The sequence below is a fragment of the Berghia stephanieae genome, chromosome 11 (genome assembly GCF_034508935.2).
Source record: "Berghia stephanieae isolate SIO BIC M18660-M18661 chromosome 11, UCSD_Bste_1.3, whole genome shotgun sequence".
Taxonomy (NCBI): domain Eukaryota; kingdom Metazoa; phylum Mollusca; class Gastropoda; order Nudibranchia; family Aeolidiidae; genus Berghia; species Berghia stephanieae.
In genome coordinates, this window is record NC_088370.1 from 43,491,148 (window position 1) to 43,504,611 (window position 13,464).

The 13,464-nt window shown below is 36.6% G+C and overlaps 1 protein-coding gene across 2 annotated transcripts in view; it reads right to left on the reverse strand.

Moving 5' to 3' along the window:
• Nucleotides 1-11,233, reverse strand: part of LOC144957172 (uncharacterized) — a 49,645-nt gene extending 38,412 nt beyond the window's left edge. The window contains exons 1-2 of one of the 2 annotated variants that reach the window (XM_078888201.1): nt 11,150-11,233; nt 430-915 (exon numbers count right to left, since the gene is read on the reverse strand). The gene's annotated coding sequence lies outside the window, so the exon portion shown is untranslated. The remainder of the gene's footprint in view (nt 1-429; nt 916-11,149) is intronic. The other variant, XM_078888200.1, reaches the window with a different exon arrangement.
• Nucleotides 11,234-13,464: the final 2,231 nt, after the last annotated feature.

Below are 13,464 nucleotides of genomic sequence, written 5' to 3' on the forward strand. Positions count from 1 at the left end.
AGAAGAAGAGAGAGAGAGAGAAGAGAGAGAGAGAGGAGAGAGAGGGGAGGAGAGAGAGAAGAGAGAGGAGAGAGAGAGAGAGAGGGGGAGGAGAGAGTAAGAGAGGGAAATGAGAGAGAGAAGAGGGAGGGAAGATGAGAGAAGAGAGAGAGAGAGAGAGAGAGAGAGAGAGAGAGAGAGAGAGAGACTACTCTATCCAAAACAATTTAAACTAGAAGGAAGCTGTATTGAATATTTTTTTTCAAATCAAACCATTAACTTTTAAGCTCGCAAAACGTGGAACATGCTACAGCTACTAAGAGAAAAAACTTAGACCCCCCACCCCTCTACACACACACACACACACACACAAACATGTCCTCTTCAAAGCTAAATTATTGAGAATTTTAAAACATTCTTTTAAAAAACACACAACAAAGCAAGCATTACCTTTCCTCATTTCCAAAGGACTTACGATGACGGCAGAAATGGCAGTCGGTGTCACAGACAACATTTTGTACTCCAGCACAAAAAAACCCAAAAAACACCCCAGACACAATTTGGCCCCGATTACTTAGCACTACAGGAGGAGGTTACAACCAGCCTGGTTCCCAATCCTACTTCAATCAATCACCTCCCAATCTTCCAATACGTCCGTCATGACAACAACTTGACAACGATGTCTTGAGAGACACTTTGGTGTTTGAAGTCATTGAGGACAAAGAATGGAATTAAAGTCCTTGGCATTTGTGGAGTTCATCCAATCCTTTGCATGGATTGAACATTCATCTCACAAACTTCTTTTAAACGATACAATAAGTGAAAATGTGGATCTTTCCAAAACATTTTGTTTTTATTCTTAAATTGTAGAAAGTCTTAATTTCAAAAGAACCATTGAACAAAATGTCAATTCCTCTCCCTCATTACAAAAAGTGGCTGAAAATTTGAAAATGAAAACAAGGAGTTAGTCAGCATTCAAAGCGTTACACAGATAAGTTATATCACTAGACAGGCGTAGTCTGAAACAACACGGTTGTTGTCACACATTGGCCACAACACTCACCTTTCAAATATCGATAAATTACAACGACCTTCATCTTGTCAAAAACTCTCAAACCTGAGACTTCTTCTTCAAAATCCCAGGTTTCAGAGTTTTGACAAGATGAGGGCCATTCTAATTTTAATCGATTCATATTTAAAAGACGATTTTTTGGCTAAATTATTTTCGACAGGTTACTTGCAGAGTATGCAGTATAAAATATAAAGGTTAAAGATCATGCAATCAGTACACAGTATATACAATCTACTGGGCTTATAAAAAAGGTATAATATATATTATGTTAGTGTTAGTGGGTTGGCTGAAAAGCTGAAGACTATATCACTCCTACGGTGGTTAGTATCAATGTGTCAGCAGCATTATATATGATGACTACATGATCAGATATAATAAATCTTTTTAAATGAGTAAACAAGTTACAGTGTGTATACAGTAGTTTTAACACAGCATCACGTTATTGGGAATTCCCCTGGTATTGAAACTAGCAGATCATTAGACCTCTACTCCAAGACTGGGATGAAGATTTTGGCAAAAATTAACTGAAATCTGAGAGTCAATAAATCAAAATGTCGTAGTTATAGTCACAGTTGTAGTTGTAGACAAAGGCGTAGTCTGATGAACTAGAATGAAGGATATCATCAGTTTTTGACACTTTGAACTGAAAACTTCAAACTGGCAGTTCCGTCTTGTTCTGTCAAGCAACAAGAAACTTGTTAATCGGTTCATAGCCCACCAACCATTAAAATTTTCACTACCTACCTACCTGTTAACTTTATTGATCTTTATTTTCTATAATTTGTTCATCCTGGCTACAATTTTAGTGTTATTGATGATGGCTGGGGATTTGTTTACTACGCAGACGGGTTTCATAATTAAAATGCTGCAAAATTTGGAAGCTCATTGGTTGATAAAAATAGTTCTAACAACCGCCTAAAAAATTCATGACAATAGAAATAAAAAGCAGGGATTGGAGGGTGGTGGGGGGAGAAGGGTTAAAATTATCAACCTTCTACAGAAGAAGAATGTAGTTATTTATTTTTTAGGTAAAATCACCCCCCCCCCCCCCCCCCCCCCCACACACACACACCAAAGAAAATGTCAGAAAAGAGATTGCAAGTTATCAGTGGCCACACACATAAAATCTAATTTAGTTTTATTTTTTAACAATAGTTTTAGATTTGTGCTAGGTCAGCCATGTTTTCATTTATGGAATTGCTTCTTATTTTCTTCCTTTCGACCGATACTGATGTGACCTAACTGTTGCAAGCGGCGTACGACTCTTTACAAACAAAGTTTTTGAGATTTTGTATTCCTCCTCATAACTCCCCCCTTCCCCGCAAAAAAGTAAACACATGTTTTTTAACTACATAATAGAGAAAATTGGAGAACAAAACAGAAAATGAAAATTCAAATAATTTTTGTGTTTGGCGGCTGATAACTTAAAATCTCTGTCTCTCTCTCTTGGTGGGGAGGATGGCCATGATATTATAACAAGGCAATCTCTTTCTCTTGGTGGGGAGGATGGCCATGATATTATTACAAGGCAATCTCTCTCTCTTGGTGGGGAGGATGGCCATGATATTATTACAAGGCAATCTCTCTCTCTTGGTGGGGAGGATGGCCATGATATTATTACAAGGCAATCTCTCTCTCTTGGTGGGGAGGATGGTCATGATATTATTACAAGGCAATCTCTCTCTCTTGGTGGGGAGGATGGCCATGATGTTATTACAAGGCAATCTCTCTCTCTTGGTGGGGAGGATGGCCATGATATTATTACAAGGCAATCTCTCTCTCTCTTGGTGGGGAGGATGGCCATGATATTATTACAAGGCAATCTCTCTCTCTCTGAGTGGGGAGGATGGCCATGATATTATTACAAGGCAATCTCTCTCTCTTGGTGGGGAGGATGGCCATGATATTATTACAAGGCAATCTCTCTCTTTCTCTCTTGGTGGGGAGGATGGGCATGATATTATTACAAGGCAATCTCTCTCTCTCTTGGTGGGGAGGATGGGCATGATATTATTACAAGGCAATCTCTCTCTCTTGGTGGGGAGGATGGCCATGATATTATTACAAGGCAATCTCTCTCTCTTGGTGGGGAGGATGGCCATGATATTATTACAAGGCAATCTCTCTCTCTCTCTCTTGGTGAGGAGGATGGGCATGATATTATTACAAGGCAATCTCTCTCTCTCGGTGGGGAGGATGGGCATGATATTATTACAAGGCAATCTCTCTCTCTTGGTGGGGAGGATGGCCATGATATTATTACAAGACAATCTCTCTCTCTCTTGGTGGGGAGGATGGCCATGATATTATTACAAGGCAATCTCTCTCTCTCTTGGTGGGGAGGATGGGCATGATATTATTACAAGGCAATCTCTCTCTCTCTTGGTGGGGAGGATGGCCATGATATTATTACAAGGCAATCTCTCTCTCTTGGTGGGGAGGATGGCCATGATATTATTACAAGGCAATCTCTCTCTCTTGGTGGGGGGGATGGCCATGATATTATTACAAGGCAATCTCTCTCTCTTGGTGGGGAGGATGGGCATGATATTATTACAAGACAATCTCTCTCTCTTGGTGGGGAGGATGGCCATATTATTACAATGCAATCTCTCTCTCTCTTGGTGGGGAGGATGGCCATGATATTATTACAAGGCAATCTCTCTCTCTTGGTGGGGAGGATGGGCATGATGTTATTACAAGGCAATCTCTCTCTCTTGGTGGGGAGGATGGCCATGATATTATTACAATGCAATCTCTCTCTCTCTCTTGGTGGGGAGGATGGCCATGATATTATTACAAGGCAATCTCTCTCTCTTGGTGGGGAGGATGGCCATGATATTATTACAAGGCAATCTCTCTCTCTCTCTTGGTGGGGAGGATGGGCATGATATTATTACAAGGCAATCTCTCTCTCTTGGTGGGGAGGATGGCCATGATATTATTACAAGGCAATCTCTCTCTCTTGGTGGGGAGGATGGCCATGATAATATTACAAGGCAATCTCTCTCTCTTGGTGGGGAGGATGGCCATGATATTATTACAAGGCAATCTCTCTCTCTCTCTTGGTGGGGAGGATGGGCATGATATTATTACAAGGCAATCTCTCTCTCTTGGTGGGGAGGATGGGCATGATATTATTACAAGGCAATCTCTCTCTCTTGGTGGGGAGGATGGCCATGATATTATTACAAGGCAATCTCTCTCTCTCTTGGTGGGGAGGATGGGCATGATATTATTACAAGGCAATCTCTCTCTCTCTTGGTGGGGAGGATGGCCATGATATTATTACAAGGCAATCTCTCTCTCTTGGTGGGGAGGATGGCCATGATATTATTACAAGGCAATCTCTCTCTCTCTCTCTTGGTGGGGAGGATGGCCATGATATTATTACAAGGCAATCTCTCTCTCTTGGTGGGGAGGATGGGCATGATATTATTACAAGGCAATCTCTCTCTCTCTTGCTGGGGAGGATGGGCATGATATTATTACAAGGCAATCTCTCTCTCTCTCTTGTCTGGGGGGGATAGCCATGATATTATTACAAGGCCTAAAAATAAAAAGGCCACAACAACAAACAACAAAAACAAACAATTTTTTAAAAAAAGAAACAAAAACAAAAATATTTTTTTAAATAACTGGCCTCCTCAACATAATAATAGTACAAGAAACAGGAAGACCAAAATTGTGGTGTTCCTAGGAAAATCTAAAAATATTGTTAAAAAATAAAAGTAAGTTAAATTTTGTGTGGGCGACCGGCTGATAACTTGCAATCTCTTCTTTGACTTTTTAGTTTCGTGCGGGGTGGGGAGGGAAGGCGTGATTATTACCTTAAAAAGAATGATAGACAGTGTCTGGCAATAATTATAATCACAGCGTTTGAGGCAGTAGTGAGATCACAGATTCTCACTGTAAAATTGACTACAATTTTCAACAGAAAAATATAAACAACTGGAAATCCTGTCTTTGAGACACAAATAATGTATCAAATTGTATGCGTCTGTTTCAAGTCCCATCCCCTTGACCAGGTCAAATTAAGATGTTTTGAGCCACAGCCACTGTTCCGTCCCTGACTGCTGAGTACCGCACCGCATACCATTCATAAACCAGGTACTTTGGTAAATGTCCACATTTGGCACTCAGCAAGTGAGCTGCTAGTGGCTGTGACCCGAATTTTTGGACTTTAGTGATGGGTCTCAGAAAAAGTTCCCATATATATATTTTTTTATTTAAGGATGGATTTTATGTCTTAATTTCTTCAGGAGAAATTACTCCATCATTTGGTGTTGTTTATTTTTAAATCAATGCCAATTTTGTATCTTTTGATTGTGGATTAGAAATTAGAAATTTGTAAATCAAAATTTCATTGACGGCACCCGATTTAAATTTAACATCTTTTTTACAAAATTAACGGAGTGTCTACGTACACGGTAACTTTAGGCAGTTTAGTGAGCAGCAGCAGTGGGAGTCAAATTTGACTCAACTCGCCCATAAGAAAGTTATGACTAGAAATTGCCGTTCGCTTTTACGAAAAGTTTTAGGGGGGTTCAATTAAAGATGCATAACCTTCGTTATAAAGAGGAATATCGTAGATATCTTGGTATCATTATTTTCGTTACCAACCGGGCACTCAGGATCTACGTACACGGTAACAATAACATACACCTTGAATCTTGCCTTTAATGAAATGGGTTATATTGTATTGTTTGATTTTTTTAAATAACACACACACACACACACATACAGAGCGAGGTCCTTCCATTGCTAGTATTGTAGTGGCAAACCAGTTACCGGAGTTACCGTGCACATAGTTCCTGAGGCTAGGTGCCCGGTTACCGTGTACGTAGACACTGCCTAAAATTAAATTCAGGTCAAAGCTGTAGCTACACCGCATCCATGAATTCGTTCCAGAAAAAATCCTTACTCAAATCTAAGCAGCTATATTAGGCCAGTTTTGAAATCCAAATGTGAACTACAGGAAATACAACAGTTTCAGGTCACAAAGTCCGTCAGTAAATAACAAGGCTGTCATTATCCCCAGACAGGTGTCTGGGGATAATGAATATTCGTTATCCCCAGACACCTGTCTGGGGATAACTAAATTTCGTTATTCCCAGACAGATATTTGAAACTCCGCTCTTTTAAACAATTATCCACATTCCAGAAGATGGAATGTTTCCAGATGCACATAGAGAAATAAGGAAAGTTAATAAAATATCTATAAAAACATAAAATTAACCAACATTAAATCAGTTGTTACTACATATACACAATATGCGTCGACTTCGAAGTGGGTGTCATGGCCGAATGGTTTAGTCGTCTGCCCTGGAAGTTTTACCAGAATCGACGTTGCGGGTTCAAATCCTGGTTCCGCCACTTTTTAAATTTTTTTTTTTAACAATCCGTCTTCTTTTTACAGCACGGTGCAAGAGATAAATGTCCCATCCATCCCCCCCCCCCCACCTCTTTTTTTAAAACTCTCTCTCTCTCTCTCTCTCTCTTAGTTCCTTGCTAGTTTCTAGCAAATTGTCATATTCGTCCCCACTCCGATCTCAAAAAGTGTCTAAAAGGGATAAATAATTAAAAAGCAAACAAACAAATATTCAGAGAGCGACCAAATGGTCAGATAGAGGAGAAAAAAACAAACAATAATTTTTTTAAAAATAAAAAACAATTTTAAGAAATTCATGCTCAGACACCTGTCTGGGGATAATGAAAATTCGTTATCCCCAGACACCTGGGTTTTTTAAACTCTCTCTCTCTCTCTCTTAGTTCCTTTCTAGTTTCTAGAAAACTGTCATATTCGTCCCCACTCCGATCTCAAAAAGTGTCTAAAAAGAATAAATAATTAAAAAGCAAACAAACAGAAATATATTGAGAGCGATCAAATGGTCAGATAGAGGAGGAAAAAAAACACACAATAATTTTTTAAAAAAATAAAAACAATTTTAAGAAATTCATGCTTAGAAATGGAACAAAAGGTCAAACAAAAAGGAGAAAAGAATAGACTCGCAAAAAAAAAAAAAAAAGAAAAGAAAAAAAAAAGAAAAGAAGACGGAATTTAAAAGAAAAAAAAAGTGGCAGAACCAGGATTCGAACCCACAACGTCGATTCTGGTAAAACTTCCAGGGCAGACGACTAAACCATTCGGCATTCGGCCATGACACCCACTTCGAGGTCGACGCATATTGTGTATATGTAGTAACAACTGATTTAATGTTGGTTAATTTAATGTTTTTATAGATATTTTATTAACTTTCCTTATTTCTATGTGCATTTTGGAAACATTCCATATTCTGGAATGTGGATAATTGATTAAGGGAGCGAAGTTTCAAATATATGTCTGGGGATAACGAGTTTTGGTTATCCCCAGACAGGTGTCTGGGGATAATCACAGCGAAATAAATAAAAGTGGCGGAACCAGGATTCGAACCCACAACGTCGATTCTGGTAAAACTTCCAGGGCAGACGACTAAACCATTGGTTAATTTTATGTTTTGATAGAAATTTTATTAACTTTCCTTATCTCTAACTCTATGTGCATTCGGAAACATTCCATATTCTGGAATGTGGATAATTGTTTAAAAGAGCGGAGTTTCAAATATGTGTCTGGGGATAACGAAATTTGGTTATCCCCAGACAGGTGTCTGGGGATAATCACAGCGAAATTGAAATAACAAAGTAACAAAGGCAAAAAGAAGACAATTTTTCAGAATTTAAACTAACATAACTTTTCTTCTGCTTATCTGATTTTCACAATGTTGGTAACATTAGAATCGTGTTGAAAAGCACTTTTTAATGATATGGGTTTCATTGATCTCGATCCAATTTGAATTTTTTTTTTTTTCCAAAACCAAAGTACATTCGTAAAGGTAGTGTCAATTGCCAAGGACCTTGACAATTGTCAAATCGTCAATTGCCAAGGACCGTGTCAGTTCATCAACTACGCATGTGTACTTTTAACTGCCACGGAGTACCTTTAGTGTCACGAAGTGATGTATTGCCACATAGTGATGTTATTAATATTAATTAATACTCTCTTTTACTCTCTCTCTCTCTGTCATTTTCTCTTTTTTTTCTCTCTCACACACTATCTCTCTTTCTGTCTGTCATTTTCTCTTTTCCCTCCCTGTGCCATTTTTTCCTTTGTGTGTGTATTTCTCTGTCATTTCCTCCTCTCTCTCTCTCTCTCTCTCTCTCTCTCTCTCTCTCTCTCTCTCTCTCTCTCTCTCTCTCTCTCTCTCTCTCTCTCTCTCTCATATTTCCTCTTTTTGTCACTGACCTTGCCAGTTGGTAAATCGTCAACTATTTAGAATTAACTGCCACGGATTTATCTTGTTGCACAAATGTTTTACGTTAATTGTTCCTTATTAAGACGATGTGCAGTATATTTCCTTTAAAAAAAGGAAATCTTACTTTTTTCTTTTTTTTTTTAAATCTAGGATTTGACAGGGATTTGCCACTTCATTCTTCTGGGGTTTTTTTTTTTGTTTTTTTGCTGAATCCGAAATCAACAGCAATTTTTGTTTTGATTTTGATATTATTTTAACTTGTCTTGGAATTCGTGAAAAGACATAAAAATTAAAAACAAAATTTCCACAACGATTGACAAGGAATGAGTGAATGGCATGGAAGAAAGTAGAAAGTGATGTGATTCGAGATTCGTATGCGCGCAAATCGAGGCTCGACTGAAATCACCACATGCAGCTGAAGAGTTCCAATTTGACTCCTTGGCAGTTAATGAACCGTCAACTACCAAGGACTCACTCCTTGGCAATTGACACTCATCATATAATCATCATAACGCCATGGCTGTCATTATTCCCAGACGCCTGTCTGGGGATAATAAAAATTCGTTATCCCCAGACAGATGTCTGGGGATAACCAATTTTTGTTATCCCCAGACACCTGTCTGAGGATACTATCCCCAGACGCATGTAGCAAGTGGGCAGAAAGATTTTATGCAAAATGCCAAACTAGGCGTGAAAAATACCAAATATTCTGGAAAAAATACTAGTGGTTGTGTCCCAAAACAGTTAATATATCAAGTGATATTTAACACAAGATTAAAGTAAATAGTGATCAAATGTCAAATCCAGCTCTTTTTAAAAAAAATATTTTAAAGCAAATGGATCAATGAAATTTCTTTTGTTACTTTGATCTGAAAACGTCAAACTGGCAATTCGACTTTTTATTTTCAACCAGGAAGAAAGTTGTTAATCATCAAATCTGTTCATAGTCCACCAACCATTTAAATTTTCATTACCAACCTACCTGTTAACTTTATTGATCATCTCTTGTTTCTATAATTTGCTCATTCTGGCCACAATTTTGGGGACGACCGGGAATAATTTTTATGTCGCAGACGAATTCCTAGGCCATGGTGTTGTTCGCCCCAAAGCCCAAAACCCACACCTGTTATTTTCCTGTCTGCTTCGCACAAGACAATACAATTTAGTATCACACGTCCACAGAACTAGATCCAACAACATATTTTTATTCGAATCAGAGATGAAAATAAATACCAAAACAAGAAAGCAAAAATGGTGGAAATATGTTTAGCTCATATATGAATTTAAAATATTCCGATAGCGGTGTGGATAGGCAGCTCAGTGGGTAAGGCCACCTTTCATTTTACTCCTTTTAGCTGCACAGATTCGACAGATTCGACAAGTCGCGACCCCCCCACTCATTTTTTTTTTTTTTTACTTTTCTTTCTTTCTTCCCAATTGATTTTTATTGTTTTCACTTTTGTTCCGAGTTCCGAGCAAGAGTTTTTTTTTTTAATCAGTTGAATTTTTTATTTCTCCGATAATATTATTTCATTATTTAATTTGCTCTAGATCTATTATTGTTTTTTTTTTTGTTTTGGTCAATGATAATAATAATGATAATAATAATAATAATAATAATAATAATAATAATAATAATAATAATAATAATAATAATAATAATAATTGTAATATTTGTTATTATTATTACTATTACCATCATAATCATTATTATATTATTATCAATAATAGTATTATTTTTATTATTAATACTCTTATTATCATACTATTACTATTATTATTATTATTATTATTATTATTATTATTATTATTATTATTATTAATTAACACTATTCCCTGCTTCGAGGGAAATCTCTCTTTTTCTTTTTTTTTTATATTTTGACCTAAACCTTAGAGTTTTTTGTTTGCTAAACCTTTATGTAAATGTTCCGTTTCTGAGCATGAATTTCTTAAATTGTTTTTATTTTTAAAACAATTATTGTTTTTATTTTTAACATAATTATTGTTTTTTTTTTTCTCCTCTATCTGACCATTTGGTCGCTCTCTGAATATTTCTGTTTGTTTGCTTTATAATTATTTATTCTTTTTAGACACTATTTGAGATCGGAGTGGGGGCGAATATATTTGCTAGAAACTAGAAAAAAAACAAGAGAGAGAGAGAGAGAGAGAGAGAGAGAGAGAGAGAGAGAGAGAGAGAGAGAGAGAGAGAGAGAGAGAGAGAGTTTAATAAAAGAAAAAGAGGTGGGGGGAGGATGGATGGGACATTTATCCCTTTCAGCGTTCTGTAAAAAGAAGACGGAATTAAAAAAAAAAAAGTGACGTTACCAGGATTCGAACCCACAACGTCGATTCTGGTCAAACTTCCAGGACAGACGACTAAACCATTCGGCCATGACACCCACTTCGAAGTCAACGCATATTGTGTATATGTAGAAACAACTGATTTTAATGTTGGTTAATTTTATGTTTTTATAGATATTTTATTAACTTTCCTTATTTCTATGTGCATCTGGAAACATTCCATATTCTGGAATGTGGATATAATTGTTTAAAAGAGCGGAGTTTCAAATATGCGTCTGGGGATAATGAAAATTCGTTATCCCCAGACAGGTGTCTGGGGATAACAAATTTTTATTATCCCCAGACAGGTGTCTGGGGATAATCACTGCGTAACGCCATATATAGACTATGACGTCTAATTTTAAGTCTTGTTTGTTTAACCTCCTAAACTATAAAAGAAACGTTTGTTGTCACTTAAAATAAAATATATAAAAAACACGTTGCACAAAATACTTTTCAACTTTACCTTTGAAGCAAAGTTTTCACAACTTTTTAAAGTTCTTTTCTCCTTTTCCTTTTTTTTTCTAGGCTTAAACTGTAGTTTATCTCTAATATTGGAGAGCTGTCCCGGAAATTCATGAAGGTTTTCTTCGTATTCTCCTTTCCTTTTTTCGTCTTTTAAATTCGAAACGGTCAACTTCCACCTTTTCACAAGTACGTTTAAAATAAAATACTCACAAGTTAAACCCACCAGATCAAACTAATCGAACACACAATAATGTGTGTAACCTTAAATGTTTAGTTTTTAGACCAATTAGGACAATTTAGTGAGAACTAATCACCAAACTAATGGTCTAAAATGTAATAACAAAGAGACGAGTGATGTCGACTTCCACCTACTAAATAAAAATGGATTTGACCACTTTAATAATAATATGCATTTGTTCGAAAGGGTGAGTAGGGCCTAGATGGTGGCCTACTAAAAGAGTCATAGTACTATAGTTACGTCATGGCCTACTAAAAGAGTCATTGTACTATAGTTACGTCATGGCCTACTAAAAGAGTCATAGTACTATAGTTACGTCATGGCCTACTAAAAGAGTCATAGTACTATAGTTACGTCATGGCCTACTAAAAGAGTCATAGTACTATAGTTACGTCATGGCCTACTAAAAGAGTCATAGTACTATAGTTACGTCATGACCTACTAAAAAAGTCATAGTACTATAGTTACGTCATGGCCTACTAAAAGAGTCATAGTACTATAGTTACGTCATGGCCTACTGAAAGAGTCATAGTACTATAGTTACGTCATGGTCTACTAAAAGAGTCATAGTACTATAGTTACGTCATGACCTACTAAAAGAGTCATAGTACTATAGTTACGTCATGACCTACTAAAAGAGTCATAGTACTATAGTTACGTCATGGTCTACTAAAAGAGTCATAGTACTATAGTTACGTCATGACCTACTAAAAGAGTCATAGTACTATAGTTACTTCATGGCCTACTAAAAGAGTCATAGTACTATAGTTACGTCATGGTCTACTAAAAGAGTCATAGTACTATAGTTACGTCATGACATACTAAAAGAGTCATAGTACCATAGTTACGTCATGGCCTACTAAAAGAGTCATAGTACTATAGTTACGTCATGACCTACTAAAAGAGTCATAGTACTATAGCTACGTCATGGCCTACTAAAAGAGTCATAGTACTATAGTTACGTCATGGCCTACTAAAAGAGTCATAGTACTATAGTTACGTCATGACCTACTAAAAGAGTCATAGTACTATAGTTACGTCATGACCTACTAAAGAGTCATAGTACTATAGTTACGTCATGGCCTACTGAAAGAGTCATAGTACTATAGTTACGTCATGGTCTACTAAAAGAGTCATAGTACTATAGTTACGTCATGGCCTACTAAAAGAGTCATAGTACTATAGTTACGTCATGGCCTACTAAAAGAGTCATAGTACTATAGTTACGTCATGACCTACTAAAAGAGTCATAGTACTATAGTTACGTCATGACCTACTAAAAGAGTCATAGTACTATAGTTACGTCATGACCTACTAAAAGAGTCATAGTACTATAGTTACGTCATGACCTACTAAACGAGTCATAGTACTATAGTTACGTCATGACCTACTAAAAGAGTCATAGTACTATAGTTACGTCATGGTCTACTAAAAGAGTCATAGTACTATAGTTACGTCATGGCCTACTGAAAGAGTCATAGTACTATAGTTACGTCATGGCCTACTAAAAGAGTCATAGTACTATAGTTACGTCATGGCCTACTGAAAGAGTCATAGTACTATAGTTACGTCATGGCCTACTAAAAGAGTCATAGTACTATAGTTACGTCATGGCCTACTAAAAGAGTCATAGTACTATAGTTACGTCATGGTCTACTAAAAGAGTCATAGTACTATAGTTACGTCATGGTCTACTAAAAGAGTCATAGTACTATAGTTACGTCATGGCCTACATATACAATACAGTAATAGAACACGCAAATAAATAATAACGAGAAGATATCATCTCTGTACATGTTAGACAGTTTTTGACAAACTACCAGTCATTTGAATCGGTTGATATTTGAAGGATGAGTTTTTTGGCCTAAATTTTTAAAATGTTTTTGGGTCAAGGACACCTACACCAGGTGTCTTTGGTTTGGGTTTATTCATTTTGTTTTTGTTTTGTTTTGTTGTTTTGTTTTGTTTTGTCTTTTTTCTTTTGTTGTTTTTTGTTGTTTTTATTTGGTTTGATTTTTTGGTTTTTGTTTTTGTTTTTTCAGAGTCCGGCAAATGGATTGTTCGTTTGTTTTTGT